Raw genomic sequence first — 24,639 nt, forward strand, 5'->3', positions numbered from 1 at the left:
TAGGAATCATGTATTCGCTTTAGTTGTTTTCAATTTATGATTATTTATATATTTAATTTGATGTATTTATAAATAAATTGTTGCAATATATGTAAAAAAATGTAAAATATAAATTTAATAGATATAAAATAAACTCAATTAAACAAAGAAAAATAATAAATTCTCAAATGTATGTTTGATTCATTTAAAAGCAGTTTTCTGAAATATTTTCAAGAAATCTGCTAACCAATAAAATATATTTTACATAGATTCATCCAAATACCAGAAAATATTAACTTTTCCAGAAAAATAATTCATTTTCTAGAAATCATTTTCCAGAAACCATTTTCAGTCAAACAAATGGAGCCTAAGTCTTAGAACAATCAGCAAAGTCAACATAGAGAAAGATATTTCTATGACCAAGCGAAGTCCTACATTTCCTTTAAGTCCAGAGTTCTTTTGTATCACCTATTCAGTGTTTATGCCTCGCCTGGATCCCTCGCTTCGCCACTACACACTGTGTGATCTAACTATCTACAGTGTTTAGAAATGAGTGTGTGAGTTCTTGCAAGCTCAGTGAATGTACAGAAAAAAACTACATAGCATGACAAAAACATAAGTTAGACAAGAGCTTTGTCAAGGTTACTGTTCTGCGAACTGGGTTCGCCATATCTATGTAAAGCCTAGTTTATGGATACTTGTTGTTAGTTAACTTAAAACAGTAAAACATAGTATTTTGGAAAACACAATCTTATTCTCACATTCTTTTGTTGGATAAATGGAGCTCTTTATGACTCCTCACTTTGACTCTAAGAGTTTGTCATATCCCATAAGTGTAGTGCTAAGCTAACACTTCCATAACACCAGCATGTCTCATTGAGTGAAGCTTGGCTTATTATTGCCTTATTTCTCCTAACCTGTCCTAGGGTCTCTCACCCAAATCACAAAACACAAAGGTGAATACTCACAATCTTATAGCATGCCATTATATCCAACGGTTGTAAAAGACTATAGTGTAGCATTTACTTAAACATAGAACTCACAAATAACGAGGAGCTCGCAAAACACTATTCATATTTAGCTCGCATTATAGAGATTGCATATCACTGTTTATGAAACCACATAATTAAACACAATCACAAAATAGAGTTTAGAGAAGAATATTTCCCGAAACTTAGGATTAAGCCCTAAGTCCTGATTAACACTATGGTTCGCACTTACTTGTGGCGATCCCAAAACACTCACCAGTTTGTTGAAAGCTTTAAACAAGCTTTGTTTTTCCATTATATTTACTTGTAAATAACTCTGTTAGGTTCGCAACTTCACAAATATACACAAGTTACTAATAGACGAAGCACATTAAAACTAATACATAAACGTAAGTGAACCTAGGTTCGCACATACTAGTCTTTTGGCGAACCTAGCCTCTTTCATTGTGAACCTTCTTAAAAATTTTAAAATTACTTTCAATAGATAAATAGAGTTTTACCTTAAATTTTAAGAGCTAAGTTCTAGGTTCTTGATTTCGTAGAAACAAGAGAAAGAAGTAATAGATGAAGAATTTTGAGAGAGTTTTTTCATTCAAAGGAATATGAAATTTCAATGAAAAAAGCTTAATTTATAGGCAGTAGGTGTCTTGATGATCTTAGCTTGCCCTAGTAGACATAAGAAAGATTTACGCGCATGGGTAGTGTTGTGAATAGGAAAATAAGTTGACTTTCTACCTTTGGTATAACTACTCATTGGCCACTCCTAATAATTTTTTTTTACCCTCAATACCCTACTTTCACTCTTGACCTAAGCCAACGACCATAGCTCGCCAAGCCCACTAGCAACCCTTGCTTGCCAAACCCCAAACTCTTAAGCCTTATTTTGAGATGTTACCGATGAAATCACTAAACTAGTACAAGAAAGGAGAGAAGGACTACAAGTATTGAGGCTTCTCCTTTGGGAAGTTAGTTTTATGTTGATGTAACTTTTTCAATTTTTTTTTTATCTTTTCACCAAAAAAATATTAAAAAGATGAAAGGAAAGAAAATAGTAAACTATGTGGTTGGTTACTTAACTTTCATAAATTTTCATTTTGGGCATCAAAAATAAAAAGTTTGTAATAGGGGCACTATCCTTACATACTTTCATCATTTTAGTTACTTTCCTTACATGCTTTTATCATTTTAGTTACTTGACGTTAATTTACCATTACATACACATTTTAGTAACATTAGTAAATTTTCATTTTGATCACTTTTTTTAAATTAATTTTTCAAAAAAAAACTGAGTTTTACAATGATTTAACTTATTTAGTTGTTGAGATGAAACCAAATTTTCCATTTGTAACTCAATTTCATGTAATAGCTTAGGTTTTTCCTATAAAGACTAAAATTAATTCTAAAAAATAAAGGAAATTGAAAAGATAAAAGATAGTTTTTCCTTCCTTTTTACGGGGAAAGAATTTGAAATTAATTTTTTAAAATGAAAAATAAAGGAAATTAAAAAGATAAAATAGTTTTTCTAACTCAAATTTTCCCATGTAAAAACTTACTAAAGAAATTTAATTCTTAAAAAATAAAAGAAATTTAAAAGATAATATGAGTAATCAAAATAAAAATTTATTAAAGTTAAGTGACTAAAATAAGTGTATGTAATGACAATTTAACGACAAGTATCTAAAAGGATAAAACTAAAATGATAAAAAATATGTAGCAACAATAACTATATTACATTTAATATCTAAAATGAAAATTTATGAAAATTAGATGACCAACTATATAATTTACCTAGAAAGGAAGAGAATATTCAAAGAAAAGACATGTTGAAATTGTGAAAAATAATAAAGTTGGGTTTAAATAGAAAAGAAATGAGTTAATTAAGTGTGTTTGAGTTAAATTCATTGAAATAAATATAGTTTTATACAAGGGAAAAAGTTGAAATATTATTTTATAACACCGTAAAGGTAAAAACACAAAAATAAATTCCGTTCTTCAATTTCTTTCAGTCCTACTTGTAATCTTTTTTTTTAATACAGTAATCCATTAATTAATTAATTAATATTATTATAAGATGAAAAGATAAAGTAGAGAACAAATGAAATATGAAAGTTGAATGGAGCAAATGTGAGGGAAAAGCCGAAAGGAAGAACAGCAAGTTTTGTCATCAATCGTCCCACCAAATTAAATTAGTAACTGACACTAACAATGAAGATCCACACCCATACAGTACCCTTTTATTGTGTTTGTATTCATGTAAATAATAATAATAATAATGAAATGTAGTTTGACTTTAGTAAAAGGAAAAACAACGCGCCGGGGTTTCTTCTTTCTTCTTTAAATTTTTTTATAATTTAATTAAACAATTATTTTTATTCAAAATTGTTTTAAAATTTAATAATGTGATTATTAATATCTCACTACTAAGATTTGAATTTAAATGATGTTTTAAATAGGGTTATGTACATCTCTCTAAACAAATCATTTCATTTAAATTTTAAATGACTATAATTTTTATTTCAATTTTTAAATGCATGGTTTAAAATTAAAATTAAATAATTTTTAATATGCTGTTGATAATATTTTAAATATATGTCACCTGCATTGCACGTGATTTTATAAATTTAATATTTAATATATATTCTTTAAAATATTGTATTCTTAATTATAGAAATTAATGTAAAATAATATTTTTATTTGAATTATTGAAAATAATTAAAATATATTAACTTATCAATTCAAATATTAAAATAGAAAATTTTGAAATCGTAATTAAAAATTTTTAACATATTCAACATATAATATGGTTTTATTTTATGTAATTAATGCAAAGTAATATTATTCAAATAATAACTAATAAACATAATTAATTCTAACCAAGTAAAAATAATAATTAACTCTAATATCACTTAAATGATAATTAAAATGCTTAGAACTCTATTAAATAATAACTCTATTTTATATTAATAAAATTAGCCAACTTTTTAAAATAAAATTAGCACAATTTATATTTTACATCAAATTTTTAACTAATAATTATATTTAAAAAAATTCTATATTTTATGCTTAAATTTTTATTCAGTAATAACTTTATTTTAAAATTAGTACAATATTTTTAACTAATAATTGTCAATTAAATCATAATTATTTTTAAATATGTAATTCTCATAACTTTAACTTCTAATGAATTATAATTATTTTTAAATGAATAATTATCACAATTTATATTTTACTTCAACTTTTTTAAATGTGAATTTAGTAATAAGATAAAATATAAAAAGTATTATTCTCAGTTCAAAAAAATTCAAAGTCATGTTTTTATATATATTATAGATAAATAATTAAACCAAATAAATAAAATAAACCCCACATAAAAAACATCAATATTTAAAATATACATGGTACTATTTATTAACTTCTAAAATAACATAAAACTAATTTTTATAATTTCTTCTTTTAACAACCCCTTCTTCTCTCACTCTCAGGAAAAAATTAAGTCATTTTGCAAACCTCAAACCCAAACATGTAGGGTATCATCTCCAACCATAATTAAATGTTCTTTTCATTATTTATGTTATCTTACCAAGAAATAAATTGACAATTAGTAGATATAGAAGAATCAAAACAACATTTAGTTATGAGTTAACCATAGTTGTAGATTTTCCAAAATAAACATAACTAAAAGAAGATTATTTAATTATATTTAAATAAATAATTAAAAACCTTAAGAAAGAAAAATCTTTAAAATATATTAATTAAGAACCAAAAATAGCAAGATATGCTATATATATATATATATATATATATATATATATATATGTGATTCTAGTAAAAGAAAAAAGGAATTAATAGAGAATAATAAATAATAATAAAGAAATAAAATTACTAAAAATAAGAATATATAAAGAACTAGTTTCTTATCTTATTTGTTGTATATATCTATTAAATTTTATTAATTTATTAACTTTTAAATAATTTTAAAGTTTGTTAACGTTAGTCTAATTAAATGATTAAAATAAATATTTGATCAATATTCAATTTAATAAATATTTAAAATTTTATTCAAATTCATAATTACTAATAAGTAGTTATTTTTAACTAAATGTAACAATTACAATTTAATAGGGATTAATATCATTTTTTAAAAAAGTTAATAAATAAATTTGGAAGATAAATTAAATTGCGAAACTATTAATATTTAAAGAGTTTATAAAGCAAATAAACCAAAAAATGTGTGAACATGTGTTAAATAGTTTAATGTTAAAAAGAACAAATGTTAAAAAAGGTGTGATTATTACATGCGTTTTCTAATGTAACTTTCATTCACTTCTGCCTACAAATCCGAATAATAAAGAAATATTTAGAATTTTCCCTAAGCATTTAATCAAGTTTTTGGGGTTTATTATCATAGCTTTGCATAAAAGGCGGGAAAAAAAATTATATAAACATGGTCAAGACCTTATTTTTGACTTGCATGTTTCCTTTCGTTAAAAAGTTAATGGTGTTGCCATAATACATCCAATTTTATAAATATATGTACATAATTTTGTACTCTTAAAATTCCAAGATATTAGCGTAAATCTGAAACTAAAATGAATGAAGAGATTTACTGTATGCATGTTGAATTAATTGATTAAAAATATGATATTTGTAGAAATTATGTAAACCAACTTTATAATAAAATTGATGAAAGATTAGCACATGAATATTCTTTCTAATTTAATCTTTTTAATAGCTTCAATCTTTTATAAATGAAATATTCTAATCTAAATTTTTTTCTATTTTACGTGAAATTGTAAATATGGTGTTAAGGTAATTTAATAATTTGACGACACCCTAATCTAGTATTTAGAAAATCTTTAATATGTTGTTAACTGTATAGTTACATTTTTCAATTAAAAAGACATATTTAATTTTAAATAATGTATATTAAATTTTCATTATAAATATTTCCATTTCTATTTATAGTATTTCAAATTTATTTAGGAGAAGACCAACAATTATATTAATAAATCACTATAATTAAGTTGAAGAAAATATACTATAAATAAGGTAATTTAATAATTTGATTCTAAAGCCTTGAATTGTTGTTTTAATATAATCAATGATAAACTTTTCTATTCTTAATTATCATATAAGTTTCTTTTATTTAAAAAAACTTTAATGATAAAAAGTTCCTTATAACATAAATGAATAATTAATTAAACAGTTGGTCGAAAATATCACTCATTTGAAATATTAATAAAAACTAACAATTGCTTTCAAAAACTAAAGACTAACAATTAATTAAGTTTTCCAAGTTATCTTTTCCGTTTTAACGCCCAACACTGTTAACTTTGAGTTAATTAGGCAGGTGACATAGTCCTTGGAAAAATTATAAAAAGAAAAATAATTATAAATTATAAATATATTTAAAATATATAAATGATAAATAGGGTAAATTACACTAGATATTACTGAACTTTGATTATTTTTTATTTTTGTACTGAACTTTTAAAACTTACAAAGATATCACTAACGTTATCGCGTTATTATAAAAACACCACTTAACTGTTTACTGTATTATTAATAACTGCGTTTGACATAGCATTTTTAACGTACCACGTGTTTAAAAATTGATTTTTTAAATATTAAAATATTTATTTTCTTTTTTCCTTATTATTTTCCTCTATTTCCCCTTTCTTCTTCTTCTTTGTTCTTTTTATATTATTTCTCTTCTCAACAAACCCTAATTGCCACCTTGGAATTTAGCTTTTAAAAAACCATTCAAAATTAAGTCATGACCAAGAATATTACATGGAATAGAAAATAAGGAATTATAACTTAAAACACATGTATGTATTACTGGAGAAATACATCCACTAAGTCCCATGCCTTCAAAGAACTTATGAAAGGTGAGTGCAACCACTAAAGGTTTTATAATCTTTGAATGTTCAGAAGCACCTAATGATATCCCTATGATCAAAATGATATCCCTATGATCAAAGAGTTTACCACTATTCCCAGTTCCAGTACCTTAAAAAATCACATATATCGATTTTCACATTGCAATTTCGAATTCATATTACAATTGAGTCAGTTACAGAAAATATTGAAAACAATAAAAAAAACCAAAATTGCAATATATATTTTCATAAAACAATAATATATATGATTCACAAAACAAAATTGGTCTCTAAGAATCTGAGTTGAATCCGAATGCTCAGGCATAGAAACAGAACCATAAGCTTGGCCATGATGAAGATGATTTTCGTTTTCCCTTGTTTTCTCTTCAACCATCAATGTACCAATCTCAGCAACCATAAACAAAAGCCCAACAAACAAAACCTTATCCCAAGGATTTTTACTAAGGCAAGGAAATGTTCAGTTTTCAGTGGTGTTAGGAAGAACATGGATGAAACTAATGGACAATATCACACCAGCAACAAAAGCTTTGACGATGGAAAAAAGGGTGTTTTGGGGAAAGCCTTGGGAGATCCATCAACGGGTTTGATGTTTGGGGAAGCCACCAGCGGTGGTGGAATCGGTGGCTGCTAGGTTTGTTGGGAAGGGAAATAATAATAATAATAATAATAATAATAATAATAATAATAATAATAATAATAAAATGAAGAAAAGAGAGGGGGAAAAAGAAGAAATTAAAAAAGAAATAAAAATTCAATAAATATTTTAATATTAAAAATAATTTTTAAACAAGTGACAAATTTTACATGTCACGTCAGACACATATTACAAAATAACGATAGTGAATGGTTAAGTGATATTTTATAATAACACAATAATATTAGTGATATTTTTATAAATTTCTAATATTTAGTGACAAAATTTTAACATATAAAAATATATCAATTAACTTAAAAATTATAATTGCAAATAATGTTTAAGCCGCTACAATTTTCAAATGGGATGATTGGTCATAATCATTTCATTCAAACTTATAAGCAATTATAGTTTTTTTATATAAATTTTATATTCCTGTACTAAAAACTACTTTTATTATGGATCTTAATTCAAAAATGTAAAAGAAATTAAAATACCTTCAATTTTTTCTAAAAATATTAGTCTTTTTTAAATTATAAAAACATAAAATTATTAAAATGATTTGGATGTGAATAAAAAGAATGTATAATATACAATGTGATTAAGTGTCATCAATTTTCTACTTTTTGAGTAATATTTTCTCGTATGTTATTGATAAGAGTGTTCGGGTATTTATATATATTGTTACAGATGCTATTACAGCTCATGATAAGGCCCCCACTATTTTGTCTTGACTTCACTGCCTTTAATACTGGCATTCTCTACGAACTCTAGGTTTGCTGGGCACGTGTCTATGGAGCACGATGTCCTTTCTGTTCTTAGGACTAAAACTCTGGGCGAGCTCCGTACCTGTTGAACACGTGTTTGGGTGGCCTGCGGAACACACCACCCTTTCCTGTAAGCTCCCTAGGTCCCTGCAAGTTGGGTCATTGGCTTTGCCTTGCGAGCTAAGTTTGTGAGCTTGCTCTACGAGTAGGGTTTGCAAGCTTGCCTCGCTATCCTCTCGTGGCTTACTTCACACTTAGTCTTCTGGTGGGATCTATCCGGGTCATGGGTCGAAGACCTGGATCCCTAGTAGGGGTCGGGTTGATGATTATTGATGTATAACAATCTACTCCTTCTTTTAATAGGCCTAAGGGGTGCTATAAAATGGCGACCTTAGGTCCATTATGTTAAGTTTTTAATGCAGCTTGTTGGATACGTTTGTGAGAAATAATGCATATCGATCATTCTGATAGTTTCGAGTGTACGTATCTAACTGTTGAAAGTTGACCCGTTCCCATCTATTTGCATCTGGATCGTTGATTTTTCTTGGTTATACGAATCATCTAAGAGCAGGATGAGAAACCCTTCTTTAAAAGGGGAGCCTTCAGAACCTTAAATCTTTCATGTCTAGCCTTTCCAACAACCTGAAACGAAGGTAATTTCAAACATTCTCACTTTTTAAATTTTCGCTTTCTTCCCAGCCCATCCATTGCGAGAACGACTGTCTCTGGTTCTGGTGACGGGCAAACTTTATCCATGTACCACTAAGCAGAAGGAACTGCAAAAAGTTCTAGGTGTTCAGGGAATAAAACTTCCCAATTTCATTTATAAGTTTTCCATTTTAGAGAGGTCACACCGGCTGTGCGGAACCTCCGAAGATAGTTTCCTTCTTTCGATTCACGCACTGGAGGCTGGATTCCACTTGCCACTACACCATTTCTTCTGCAGTTTGCTCAAGGACTACAAGATTGCACTTGGTCAACTCTCGGGCTTTTCTTGGTGGATTACCATGATGTAATTCATCGAATGCTCCCAGCGTGGTAATGTTCCTTTGCTCACCATTTTTCAGCATCTATATTAGTTGAAGAGTCATAATATGGAGAACTCATTGGGGTTCAATTACTTCTCTCATTGTAAAAAGGTGAAGGCGGTTATTGTGAACCAATGTTCCAACCTTCGTCTAAACTGGAGGAAGTATGTCAGAGTTCGTAGCAGACTTGGTGGTTTTGGGACCACAAATCCGAGATAAAAATAATTATTTTATAATTATTTTGAGGTATATGATATGATTTCATGATTGTGTGAAATTTTCGTGAAGAAATTCTATGCATAAAATGCTTAATTTGAAATTTGGGACTAAATTGAAAAAGTTACAAAACTTGCATTCTAGAAGTTTCTAGTATGAAATTGCTTTGGAATATTAATTAAGAGGCCTTAAATAGAAATTTGACCAATTTCTAATTTTTTGGAAAAAAATTAGACATGGATGGAATTTTTGAAAGTTTAGTAAGGAAGGGCATTTTGGTCATTTGGATTTTAATGAATTAAAATTGGGAAAAATCAAGCAAAAATCCATTCATCTTCTTCATGTTGCTGCAAAATTTTACTTGCTACCATAGCTAGGTTTTCTTCAACTTCTAAGCTCAATAGTAAGTCAATCCTTGCCTCGTTTTTAATGTTCTTTACATTTTTGAAATTCTCGTAACTCGGTTTACCTATTTCTACCAATATTTTGAGCTAGGGTTTATATTTAAAAATTTACCCATGAATGGTATGCATGAATTTTGATGTTTTATGGTAGAATATGAAGCTTGAGATTGTGTTAAACAACTTTTGCTAAGTGATTTTACGTAAAAACGACTAAAATGATGTAATCGGTAAAAATATCTAATGTTCATAAATACATGATAGAGTGTGAATTTGATGTTGCTATAGAAGTGAAAAATGATCAGCATGTCATAAAACATAAGAAAATAGGGTGAAGTTTAATTTATGAGATTTTAGGCAAAAGTGTAAATATGTGAAAGTTTAGGGGCAAAATTGTAATTTTGAAAAAATATGATTTTGGGTTGATTTGAATAATATGAGTCCTAATTAGGCTATATTTGAAATGATAGAGCAAGGAAAATTGAAATTCGGGATAAAATTGACAAAATACCAAGTCGTGGACAAAATGGTAAAAATGACCATTTTCACATACGAGGTAAGTTCATATGATTTTAATAATGCAATGTGTATTTTAATGTTAATGTTATGATATTACATGAATTTTAAGTATACATATATGTGAATAATTTGATATTATGTAAATGATGCAACATTACTATATGTTGTTGATGTCTTGATAATGGTATGATGATTATTGTTTACGAATTGTTGCATGCTATGATTATTGTTGAATTATTATACAAATTATGTGGAATACTTGAAAAATATGAGTTGCCACCGGAGTATCAATATTGACATCACGAGAAAGATGGCAAAGACGTATGATCGAGGAAAGAGCTCGTTTGAACCTTAGGAATAGGTTAGGATACAAGTGACATGTCACTAGGAAATTGAGATTCAAACTCGTTGAGTTGTGGTAAGAGTTCGTGAGAATTATGAGGCATCCGAACTCGTTGAGTTGCATTCTGAGTTCACCTATGGATGCAAGTGTCCAAACTCATTGAGTTGTGTTTCGAGTTCATTATGGATGCGGACACCCGAGCTCGTTGAGTTACGTTCCGAGTTCATTATGGGTGAGATTATGGTAGCTTTGCTACATAAACCACAGGCTATTGAGTTTGTCTAGCTGCGGGCTTCCGTGTATCCGATTATATTCCGAGTGTTCAACGGGTAATTTGACGAAGTATTCGATAATGGTCCCAATGCAATTGGTGAGTATGTTCTTCAGTTAAATTACAAGTTGTACAGGTATGTACACTAAACTTATGTGTGATGCCTTGATATATGAAGTATATAGTATTGGTGAATACTATGAAAATGACATGATGAGGAATAAGTCTTGATACTTGATGACATTGAGATTATGGATCCATGAATATGAATCATAATTATATGTTCTTTCCATGATGGATGAAATGATATTGTATGGGTTTAGTGAATAATAGTTGTGATTGAGTAAATTTAGCCTTGGCAGTTTTGGGTTACTACAGTGATGCAACTTTGGAAATTCACCATAAATTGTAGAAACTGAGTTAGGGGCTAAATAAATTATGAGATTAAAGCTCAATGAGTCTAGTTTCACATAGAGGAAATGGTATATGCAATTGAATTTTATGTTATGAGATATTTAAATTGTTGTGAGATAGAGTATGAATGACTTCGAAATCCTGTTCCTATTTGAGAAATTCACTAAAAATTGTGAAAAAATAATTAGGAGTTATAATTTACATGTATAGATTCCTTATTGAGTTTATTTTTAAGAGAATGGAATTTCCTTTTGAATTCTGTAAAGAGAGAAAATTGATTCGTAGTGAACAGAGGTCAGAGTAGCCGAACACTGAAACAAGGGAAACTTTAATGAATAAACTGTACTAATTGGCTAAGTCAAAAATTCTGAAAATTTTATGGGAGAAAGGTATATGGGTCTAGTTTCAAGGAAAATTAACAGAACTTAATTTGGAGTTTCGTAGATCCAAATATAAATGATTTAATAACTGTAACTTGATAAAATAGCTTAACCTGAACATGTGTAATTGTACAATTATAGTGTTTTATCTTAAAAAGCATGTTAGTAATTGCTTATTAATTTCATATGGACTTACTAAGCGTAAAGCTTACCCCTCCTCTCCATTTCTTTAGTATTGGCAGGTCGGCTTGGGGTTGGAGATCATCGGAGGCAAAATCACACTATCAAGCTATCACTTTTGGGAAAATTAATTCAAATATTAGAAATATCAAGTGAGTGGCATGTATAGGAAGCTAGTTTTATGACATGTATTATTATTATGATTTGGCGTAACCTATTGATCTACGTTGAGTTATTGTATATGGCCATGGGATGTGGCCTATATTCACTATGGTTTGTAAGCTTAATTAATCATGTCATGTTCTATGTTTCTGGTGTGATGAGGTTGATAGTCATGGATGTTGGTTAAAGTGAAATATGTTTAAAATGAAAGACTTGTTGTTGCGTGAAATTTTCCAGGTTTTCGTAAGTTCTCAGTTTAGTCTCAAAATCGTTCCAAAGTATGTTTTGGGCTTCGTAGACCCAAATAAAGGACGTTATGCATGTGTCTGAACAGTTTTGAATTAAATGAAATTTTAGGGCCATTTTTTATTTGTGTGCATGTTTAAGCCTGGTAATGCCTCGTATCTGGTCCCAGCGTCAGACACGAGTAGGGGTCTTCGTTGAGTCGGGATATGTGTTCGTTCCAGCGGACTCTCTCCACTGACAAAGTTGTGGCCTAGCTTCAAAGGCTTGCCACTAGGGGTCTATTGATTTTGGAGGACCTTATCATGACAATGAATGTTTTTCAGTCTTACTTGGAGGGTTACAACTTTAAAGGGTGGAGGCCTAGTGATAACGTGGAAGTTGCTCGATCTCTTGGTGCACTGCTTGAGAGCTGTACGTGATCTCATGACTCTTTTGACAAGTTAGGCCAATATTGTGGGGTGCCACGAAAGAACCAGTAAACTTTTTCTATCGTTTCTGTGAAATGAAACTTTATTCATTTCTCTTATCGAGTATTCGCAAAGGGAAGGTGGTAGGCAGAATGTAAATCTGTTAACTACTTCCACTAATCATTGGGTTGTTGGTGATCCAGGGATTAATCACAGCCCTAAGGATAGTTCGAGTGAAACTAATAGTATCTCTCACAAAATCAACAAGGCCATGGATATTGACTCTTTAATTAGTGGTTCTCACAAGAAATGTAAGACTACTGCGGGGGTTGTGCACATTAATTCTGCGAGTGAAGAAGATAAGAGCAATACGCAATTGGAGCGACGCAGCATAGGAAGGATAGGTCATGCTGGTCCTATTGCTGCAGTGGTTGAAGCTTTAAATTCTCCAAGTTCTCTAGTGGCGAGCTTGCTACCTGTTCTCCTTGCGAGCTAGCCAATTTCCATTGATGAGAATACTTCCCCATCTACCCCCATGCCACTCCTTTTTTTATTGTTGTTGGAGAAGCTCTGATTAAAAGTAATGGAGGTTCATTTCCATGGCGTAGTGATTTGAGCGCACAGGAGTATCATTATAATCCTAATAACGTGGCCTCGGATGGTAAGCTTTTGTACCAGAAGCTGTGAGGCTAAGTAGCGCACGAATACCCCAACATCAGGTTTATCCTCATCTCTGTGATTCTTACTTTCTAAGGCTAATTTGATTGGGTTGAGATTTGAAGAGGCCCATCAGAGCGAGCTCGCAGAGACTAAGGAAGAGTTGGTAAGAGTTCATGAGTTATATCATAAGACGAAAGAGGAAAATGAGGTTATCAATAAATAGAACGGGGATCTTATAGAGCGATTGGCTGTTGCTGAGATTAAGATAGAGGGAGTAGCCTGCGAGGTGGCCATTGAGAGGCAGAGTAATGAGGCTGTGCAGGCTGAGGTAAAAGGGATCATTGTGAAATACGCAGCCATTCTCGAGAAGACCATTAAAAAGTGCTAGAACCAAGTGGAGGCCACTGTGTAGAAGCAATCTAAGGCCCTGGAAAAGTTCAAAGAGAAAATAGCTGAAATTTTCTTGAATTCTATTTTGAATTTGAAAATGAACATATTGATGCATGCTAAAGTTGTTGATGGCCCTTTCAATGTCTTGATGGGGTAGACATGAATAGGTTGGGTTTCAATGTGTTTTTTCCTTCTAGTGAAACGTGAGACTCATTTGTGTCCACCTGGAAGAATTCTCCATACTTTTACTTAGAGGAGAGGACTCAGCTGAGAATGAGGACGTGGCCCTCTTTGTTGTGAACGATGACGTTGCCCCTTTTAAAAATGCAAACCAATGCTCTGATGGAGTAGATGGGAATAATATGTCTTAGCCAACTTTTATTTGTTGTTGTTTGGTTTTTCATGAAATGAAAATGTGCATTTAAAGAAATCTACTTTTGATAGTCGTTGCCATTGTGTCTTTTGCGAGCTCATTATGTTTATCGCATAGCTATATCGTTATTATAAAGGCTTTAAGTAAAAACCTTTAAAAATTACCAGCTGCGAGCTATTTTGAGACTTAGTAAGGTTGTTAGCTAGGATTGTTATCCACTTGTAGTTTTATGTTTGTGAAAATTTTGAAAGATAACATAGCTGGGGATATGAATCTGTGAGCTGTTTTATACTTAAGAAAATTTTGAAAGGTAACATAGCTAGGAGTTTTTAACTCTCGTAAACTGTGTTGGAGGCTGCAATCTTTATCCTGCAAGCCTTAGTATGGCAGTTGGGAGCTTTGCTCTTGCTAACTGTGTTGGAGGCTACAGTTTTTATCCTACGAGCCTTAATATATCAGTTGGGAGCTTTACTCTTACTAACTGTATTGGAGGCTATGGTTTTTATCCTACGAGCCTTAGTATGATTGCTGGGAGCTTTGCTTTCGCTAACTGTGTTGGAGGTTGCAGTTTTTATTCTGCAAATTTTAACATGACAACTGGGAGCTTTGCTCTCACTAGCTATATTGGAGCTGCAGTTTTTATCCTGTGAACTTTAATAGGACAGTTGGGAACTTTGCTCTCGCTAACTATATTAGAGGCTATGATTTTTATCCTACGAGCCTTAATATAACAGCTAAGAGCTTTTCTCTCTCTAACTATGTTGAAGGCTATGACTCTTCACTTACGAGCCTTAATATAACAGTTGGGAGCTTTGCTCTCGCTAACTGTGTTGGAGGTTGTGACTCTTCACCTGCAAGCCTTAATAAGACAGTTGGAAGCTTTGCTCTCGCTAATTATGTTGGAGGCTACGGTTTTTATCCTAGGAGCCTTAATATGGCATAAATGTTGTTAGGGAAAGATTCTTCATTCACAAGGTAAGGATTTAAACATGATACTTTTTGAGATGTCGAACATTCCAAGTTCGCGGTATAGTCGTGCCCTCTATTCTCGCTAGCTTATTACTCTGTAACCTATTTTTTCTATAACTTTGTATGGCCCCTCCCAATCTAGAGTCATTTTTCCTTGTTGTGAGGCGGGTAGACTAACTTCAGTATTTCTTAAGGCATGATCACAAACTTGGAACTACTTGTTTTTTACCTTCGAATTGTAGTAGTGAGCTACTTGTTGGGCACGCTTTGTGTTTCTAATTTCAGTTGTTTCTCTAAGTTCGTCAATCAAGTCAAAATTGAGCCTGATGGCCTCCAGATTAGCTTTATCATTGAAGTGTTGTGTTTTGTGCGACCTCAAACCAATCTCTACAGTGATTACAACATTTTCACCGTAAACAAGCAAAAAAGAATTTTCTCCTATTGCTGTATAGGGCATAGTTCGCAAGGCCCATAAGATTCCAGACAGTTCTTCTAACCAAGTGTTCTTAGTCTTGCTAACTTTTTTTCTTGAGGGTTGTTAGAATTTTTTTTGTTTATTGCTTCCACTTGCCCATTAGTTTGTGGCATTTTCACTGAGCTTTAAGCTAGAGCTATCTGGAGGTCAACACAGAATTTTTTGAACTTTTCTTAGAACTGGGTACTATTGTTTATAATAATCATGTGAGATATCTCAAACCTGCAGACAATCGATTTCCACAGGAAAGATTCTATCTGTTTCTTTGTTATAGTTGTTAATGCTTCATCTTCAATCTATTTGGTGAAGTAGTACATAGCCATTACTATAAACTTCTTTTATGCCGTGGCTATAGGAAATGGGCCAAGGATATCAACCCCCCAAGTTGCAAATGGCTAAGGACCTTACATGACTTGAAGAGGCCCTATTGGTTGTTGTTGGACTTTGGCATTTCTTTGGTAGGAATCGCACATACGAACCAGTTGGTGCGTGTTTTTTTGAACTGTAGGCCAGTAATATCCTTGGTTAAATATTTTTTTTAGGTAAGTAGCCTACCCCTTAGGTGATCATCGCAAATCTCCTAGTGGATTTCTTGCATTACATATCCAGCCTCAGGTGGTGATGAACACCACAGTAGTGGATGTGAAAATCTCTTTCTATATAGTACACCCTCCAAAACGGTGTACCTATCAAATGTAGGATAAAATATATTTTCTTAATTCATCGTATAGTCAAATGGGTTCGTGACATTTAAATATCCAAATCATTTATTAGGAATTTGGCAAATATTTTTAATTTGTAATGATGATATACCTTGCTATTTTACGTTATAGTTTTACGAGCTCCTTCTTGTATCAGTTGTCTGGTTCACCTTTGAGGGTACGATTTATTGGTGTCATATAGGCCTCTGCCTAATCTATACATAACACTTACAGTATGTCATAGCCTGGGGTCTCTCTATGCTCGAGTAGGATTTTCCCTCTTTGTTCGATGACAATAGAGGATGCTAATTTGGACAAAGCATCAGCACATACGTTGTCACTTCTCGGGAGCTGTTTAATTTGAGCTTTATCAAACCCTACAAGCAACTATCCTGCCATTGCATGATATTTTTCAGCATCGCTTCTTTTACATCGTATTCGTAATTCACTTATTTTGCCACCAACTGTGAGTCTGTGTGGACAATTAGGTCCTTTGCTGTTAACTATTGTGTTAATTGTAGTCTTGATACCAGGGTTTCATATTTTGTGATGTTATTGGATGTTTAGAACCCAAATGACACTGTCATTCGTTGCCACTAGGGTCGATTATGAGTACACTTACTCCTGATCCTATTTGGCTGTAGAACTATCGACAGAAATTAGACAATTTTTTGAATTATCAGTTTGCATTTACACTTTCTAGAGGTGGGTTAACTATTAAATGTAGCACAACAAGCGAAAAAATAATTTTAGTATAAAATACATAATACATGGTGCTTCATCATAAAGTATAACCTGTGGAATTGTTAGCATGTTATGCCTCCTCATAAAATATAACTAATCAAGCTATTAACTTCCATCAATGTTCATACAACATACAATTTTTATAGGATAATTACTATTCAACATTTCAAGTTGTAGCCCACATTACTTACTGCGTCCTCAGTTCTTTCAAAGAACACTCCACTATCAAGTCGGCTAGCACCTGTCCTTTTATTGTTGTTCGCAGGGTGAAGTCTATTCTAAATTTAACAAGTTCAGTATTCCACTTTATGACCCTTTCTAAAGTGTCTGCCTTGGACAACACTTTTCTTCATGGGCTAATTGGTAACCACAATGACTGGATAAGCTTGAAAGTACGAGCGTAATTTGCGAGCTACAATTATTAGAGCATAGATACATTTTTCAATTTTTGAGTACCTCATTTTTTTGTTTTGGAGTACCTTGTTGGTGTAGTATATTGGGAATTGGTGGACACCCTCTAACTTAACCAACACTGCAGCGACTGTCTCTTCTAAGGTAGCCAAATATAGGTAAAGGGTTTCTCCTACCTGGGGTGATTTCAAAAGTGGAGGGGAGGTAAGGTACAATTTTGATTTCCTGAAGGTTGCCAACATTCTTAAGTCCATGAGAAAGAGATTATCAAAGCTTTGAAGAAGGGGATGCACTTGTCTGCCATTCTTCTTCCATTCTAAAAATGAATCTGTTGAGTGCCACCACTATGCCTGTGAGGCATTGTATGTCTTTTATGGTTCGCGGAAGAGACATTTCCATGATAGCTTGGATCTTTTCTAGGTTCAACTTTATCCCTCCTTTTGAGATCATGAAGCTCAAAAACCTATCAGCTCGCACTCTAAAAGCGCACTTCTCGGGGTTTAACTTTATGTTATGAGCTCTTAGAACTACTAATGTCTCTAATAGACTTCACACATGTTTCTCCATTGACTCACTCTTTACTAACAAGTCATTTACGTAGACCTCGAGCCCGTGACTTATCTGCCGTTTGAATATCCTATTTACGAATCTCTAGTAGGTTGCTCCCGCATTCTTGAGGCCAAATGGCATGACTTGATAGTAAAAAAGTCATTCCTCAATGATGAAGGCTGTCTTTTCTTGGTCACCTCAATCCAACAGAATTTGGTTGTAACCCATGAAACTCATGAACATTTGGCCTACAAAGGCATACACTAATCAATCAATTGATGGCATGGGAAAACTGTCTTTAGGGCATGCTTTGTTAAGGTTGGTGCCATTTGTCATTTGCCTTCTTCACCATTACTATATTCGAAACCCAACCTGGGTATTCTACTTCTTTGATGAATCCTGCTGATAGTAACTTAGCTACTTCTTGCCTCACTGCCTTCACCACTTGTGGCGTGAATTTTCTTCTCTTCTACTTTAACAACTTCGCCTCCGGGAGCATGTTCAACTTGTGCACAATTACTTGGGGGTCTACACCTAGCATGTTTGCTGCGGACCAAGCAAAAACATCTGAGTTTTTCATTAAACATTAGATCAATATATTCTTTTCTTCTTCTTTGAGAGCTGATGAAACTTTGACAGTTCTTTCCTCGTTATCACAAAATAGCTGTAAAGTCTCAGTATGTTCTGCAACCTCGGGCTTTTTTCTCTTATGCTCATCTCTCACATCCAAACTGTCTAAATCAAGAACTTGGCTTGCCAATTTAGCCCATTGTGAACTTTGTCCTTTAGCTATAGGTTCTCTCGCTTGCTTAACAAACAACATATGATCGCAGTTCGTTGATCAGATCGTAAAAATCCAACTCCAGTCTTTTTCAAAAACTTAAATTTCATACAGAATGTTGCAATCACCATCTTTGTTATCTCATTATCGGTCTTTTGAAGATGGCAGTGTATACCATTGGGTGATCTACCACATGAAACTGAACATATTCTGTGGTTGTCTGCTCGCCATCTTCTAAGGTGATTGGCAATGTGATTGATCATTTCACCTCAACGGGATGGTTTGCAAAACCATACAATAGACTAGCCTTGGATGGTGCATGTTCCTTTAGTCCTATCTGTAACACCCCTAACCCGTGTTCGTCGCCGAACTAGGATTAAGAGGCACTACCGACCACAACACTACTTTCGGATACGATATATTCACACAGATCATATTCTCAAAAATAAAACATATAATAGCTTTAATATCAAACATATATTATTAATCAAAATACAAATACTATTAATAATTCAAATTATCAACCAAATTCATATTGTACAGATAAACATATTATCACATTAATATGTCTGCCTCAAAGCCATACAAAACACGCTTTACAATTATATGCACAAGTCGGGTGTTTATCAAAGTAAGGGTAATCAAATACTTAATAATATTCATGCACTTAAAAGACCAAACAAATTATATCACAATATCCAAACATACTAATTCAAGTATTAAAATTTCAAGACTAAGCACCAATCAAATTTACCAAATTTAAAACCCAAAATACATATCCACCAAACGTACTTTAATATTAATTATAATATACAATTTAAGTTATTAATAAACAAATATCATACTTATTAGTTAAACCAAATTAAAATATACTATCAAGTTAATAAAAATTAAACCAATGATTTCATAATTCAATTACCAGTCTTTGCACAACTATAAAATTAAAACCATCGCTACTACATCACGTAAACCTAATTCAATCAATAAATGTTTATTCTTTTACCTTATTACTAAGTCAGAATAGCAGACCACTTATAAATACAAATCAAACATATATTAAATATGCCGTTTACAATTATAAATCATGCATTATATTCAACCAAAATTCACATAAGTTTAAATATACTTACCATACCCAAAATTTAATATGTTCGATACTCATATCACATTTATTCAAATATACTCATTATCTCATTTTTTTTAAATCTTTATAAATACATATACAACATAATTAATAATCTTAACCAAAGACAACATAACATCTATAATTCTTACGATTTTTATATATATATAGAGAGAGAGAGACATCTAGACATATCTGAATAGGCTTTATAATAAGTCACGTTTACGGATTACCAAACATTCAACACGCATCAATTAATAGCTGCTGCACAAACTCATAATAACATTAATTCAAATCATGTTACAATTTTAAATAGCAATCACGCATGCAAAATTTATACTTTGTACCAAATGCATATTATGCTATTTGGTTTCATAACCGAATCTTATTACCTAAATTCATATACACATCTAAATCTTCCATCACTAAATTACCAATATTTAAACTCATCAAACATTTTAATTAAGAATATGTACAACCAAACTTAGGCATAATAAGCCAGCCATTTTCGCATGGCTTTAAATACATAACTAAATTTGTTATTTCAAAAACACTTTCCAGCCTATACATGCCATAGTTCCAAAACTCAATTTATAAAATATCGAAAACAGTCGATAGAGTGATAAGCTCCTCTGACGATTCCCAAATTCGTAACTTGGATTCAAAATCTATAAAACAGAATAAATATGAAAACTCATAGTAAGCTAATACAACTTAGTAAGTCATAAGCAAATATTCAACTCAATCACATTTTATCATCAATAGGAAAATTCGTAATACAATATTTTACTGAAATAATTAATTAAACTTATTAAAAGTGATTATAAACTTGTGGCTATATATCAACTTTCCCTTGACCGAATACACAAGTTACTAGTATTATATATTTACCTTCCACTTATAAATATCATTATCATATTCATAGCCGAAGATAGCCTCATATATAAACATACTTATAGATCTCATTTCACTATACCTATATTCGCATCTAAACATTAACAGCCAGCCGCATCCAAGCCTTTAATACTAACATAAATTTCATGCTTCACTCTATCAATCATTTGCCATACGTAATATTCATCTATTCCTAATTCAAGTACTCATAATTAGCTGTACATATATCTACTCCTATCCGTACATTAAAACATCATAGAATAATATCATACATATATATTGTTACCTGGCCGAATGGACCAACTCACATGTATACTTAATTAACCAGCATTATAATGACACTCAAATTATTCTTTTATAAGCCGAATATACACATCATATACCCATATGTTTTTCATTTGGTTTGCATACGATTCTTTACTCAAGTAAATATCAAGATAATTCATGTTTGACCATTTAATTCGATTTCACAATTACAATTTGGTTCTTTTAAGGGATCAGCCAACTCGCACACTCAATGCTAAATCTTTGTAACGTATCACACACTTAGTGCCATTACATTAACATCTCGCACACTTAGTGCTAAAATCTTGTGACGTATCGCACACGCAGTGCCGTCACTTTATCCCTCGCACATTTAGTGCCATATTTCTTACAATGAATTATATACGTAGATTTTTACACATTACAAAATCAGCATATAAATCCCTTATTTAATTATATAAAACAACCCAATTATGCTTATAACTTACCTTGGACGATATAAAGATGGAACAGGACGGCTAGTCGACCACTTTCGTTTTTCCCTGATCCAAATCTGGTTTCTTTGGTTCTTGATCTAAACACATTCAAATTAAGCTCATTCAAACATATTTTCATTCAGTTTAGCCCAAAAACACATAAATAGACAAATTACCATTTTACCCCTGACATTTCCACTTTTTACAATTTACTCTAATTTGCACAAAATACAAAACATTCCAAATTTGACTTTACTATGCTTAAGCTGAATCTTCACTAAGCTCACACAAGTCCATAAATTTCATTTATTTCACATTTTAGTCCCTCAATTTATAATTTTTGTAATTAAGTTCTAATTACTTAAAATCATCAAAAACTCTAATACAAAATATGTTAACCCAACACCTACCTTTCATATTCATCATCAAATAACAAAAATCACGAGCCCTCACCAATGGCATAACTCAAAATATTCATAAAAATTCAAAATTCAAGCAGGGGTTTTGTAGTATTCGAAGCAACGATCTCAAAAACGTAAAAATTATCAAAAATCGACCCAAACACTTACCTTGATTGAGCTTAAAAATCAACCGAACCCTAGCTTGCTTCTTCCTTTTTCTTTCTTTTTAGTTTTGGCTATGTGAAAAAAAAATTATGAACACTTTTTTGTTTTCTTTTATGTTTTATCACATATTATATAATTTATAAGTTAGTTTTCTAAATTACCCTTTAAAAATTAATAACTAAAACTTATAGGCCAAGGACATAATCGTCCATATCACATGCACATGGTTTCCAACTCATTTCTTATATTATATACATATAATATGCATTTTATTATTATAACACATATATACATAAATGTACATATTTAATATAAAAACATATTTATCCTATATAATGTCGCCCACTATCATATAAAAATTGGGCTTTTTGCATCATGAATGCTTCCACTTAAGAAGCCATTACCAATTCAATCCTTACAATTAAAACTAGCTAATTTTCAATTTATGCAATTAAGTCCTTTCATTTAATCGGATATCCAAACGATAAAATTAAATCACAAAAATTTTATAGATATAAATTCACACAAAATGAACACAGAAAATAATTTCAAAATATTTTTCTGACTCAGATTCGTGGTCCCGAAACCACCATTCCGATTAGGATCTAAATCAGGCTGTTACACTATCTTTTGATACGCATCCCAAGGTAACACTTCCACCGTGCTTCTACTATCCACGAGTATTCTTTTGACCTCGAAACCCATAATTGTTGTTCAAACCACCATCAGATCGTTTCCTTCCTCATCTCGGACCAGTTTCTCGTCATTATTGCCAAACTCAACATTCCATTTTTCCTGTTTTTGTGACCTCTTAGGTGCACTGACAAACTTACATTTCTCATGTGCGCCATCTTTTTTGTATTGGAATATGCTCAATCTTCGTTTGTGCCTACAATCAGGTGCTTCTAACCTTTTATTTACCATTGGGATTATTGCGCGAGCTCTAACCCTGTTGGGGGCCACTCCGATTTACAAATTCTACGAGCTCTCCATTTCAAGTTGCTCTTTCTATAACGTCTTTTAATGTGAAACAATCTTCGGTTTTATGTCTTATGTCGTTGTGGTAAGCACATCGATCTTTTGAATTCATCTTTCTTTCGATGCTCCTCATCGGAGGTGGCTTGGGTAAGATGCCAAGGTTTCTGACTTGGTTAAGGATGTAGGTACGGGTGGTGTTTAAATGGGTGCAAGTTACGAACCTTCCGTGTGGAACATATCTTCTAGCCTTGTCTTGTTGAGGTCTTTAGGGAGCTATAAGTGTATCACTTTGGGGCTGGTTCCTCTGCGGCATATCGCTTCTTACTCGCAATGATTGGTTAAGGAGCCTTGCCTACTGCAAGGTCCCTCATTATTTCTAGATTGTCTGTCTTTCCTCTAAAAGGTGGCACGCGATGCTCGTTTGATCTCCTTTCTTTTGCTAACTTGTGAGTTCACTCATAAAGGTCAACCAGACTCTGCGATCTGTTATTTTTGAAAAAGTATTGTAGATGGTCGTTCTGTACCCCCATGATAAAGGCATATACAACCCACTGGTCCTCTAAGTTATTTGTGTTTAGGGTGGCCACATGGAACCTCTTTACATAATCTTGAAGGGACTTGCCCTCCATTTTTTTCACAGACATGAGTCCCATAAGCGTATTCATAATTATTTTGTTGGCCCTAAATCTGCTCATGAACATCTATCCCAGTTGTGAGAAGTTTTGAATCGAACCTTGTGGAGGAGACAAGTACCAATCTTTGGTGCTCCCCTTAATTGCTATAGAAAAGACTTTGCATTTTGCTGCATCCGATACTCCCAGTACGTTCATGTAGTCATTGTACTGCATCAAATGAACTTGAGGGTCCCTTATTCCTTCAAACATGTCTTTCGGGACGTTGAAGTCACGTGGTAGGTCAGTGGGTTGTTGGAGCAGAACAGTTAATCCAAGTCTTGTGATTCAGGGTGTAACACTCGTATGTCTCTTCGCAACTTGTCTATCTCTTTCTACCATTCCTTAGCCTGGGTGCCTGGGGCCTCGTTCTATGTGTTTATATTGTCCTGGAAACTAGAGTTATCAGAATGCACCTTCCTTCGCAGCTCCTCGTTCTGCTTCAGGAGCTCATGCTGAACAGCTTATTATTGTTCAAATCGCGCCTCTTGAACGACCATCTGCTTTCTCATAAGTCTCATATACTCTTGAAGAGCCAAGAACTGCTACGGGGGTGCCGTTTTGTTGAAAGGGGTGACAACCCCTGAATGGTAGAGATATTCAAGTCTAAAGGACTAGAAACCCCTCGATAAATTGTGTTGTCAAGGTTTTCTGGTCTATCGACGAACCATCTGGCGAATAAGTCTGTTTTATTGTACTGGTCACTAGAACCTTTTACTCCAGCTTGTCCTGATGAAGAGTTGAGAGCGAAATTTTAACTTTGGTGAGCCATTTG

The sequence above is a fragment of the Gossypium arboreum genome, chromosome 8, assembly GCF_025698485.1.
Source record: "Gossypium arboreum isolate Shixiya-1 chromosome 8, ASM2569848v2, whole genome shotgun sequence".
Classification (NCBI taxonomy): Eukaryota; Viridiplantae; Streptophyta; class Magnoliopsida; order Malvales; family Malvaceae; genus Gossypium; species Gossypium arboreum.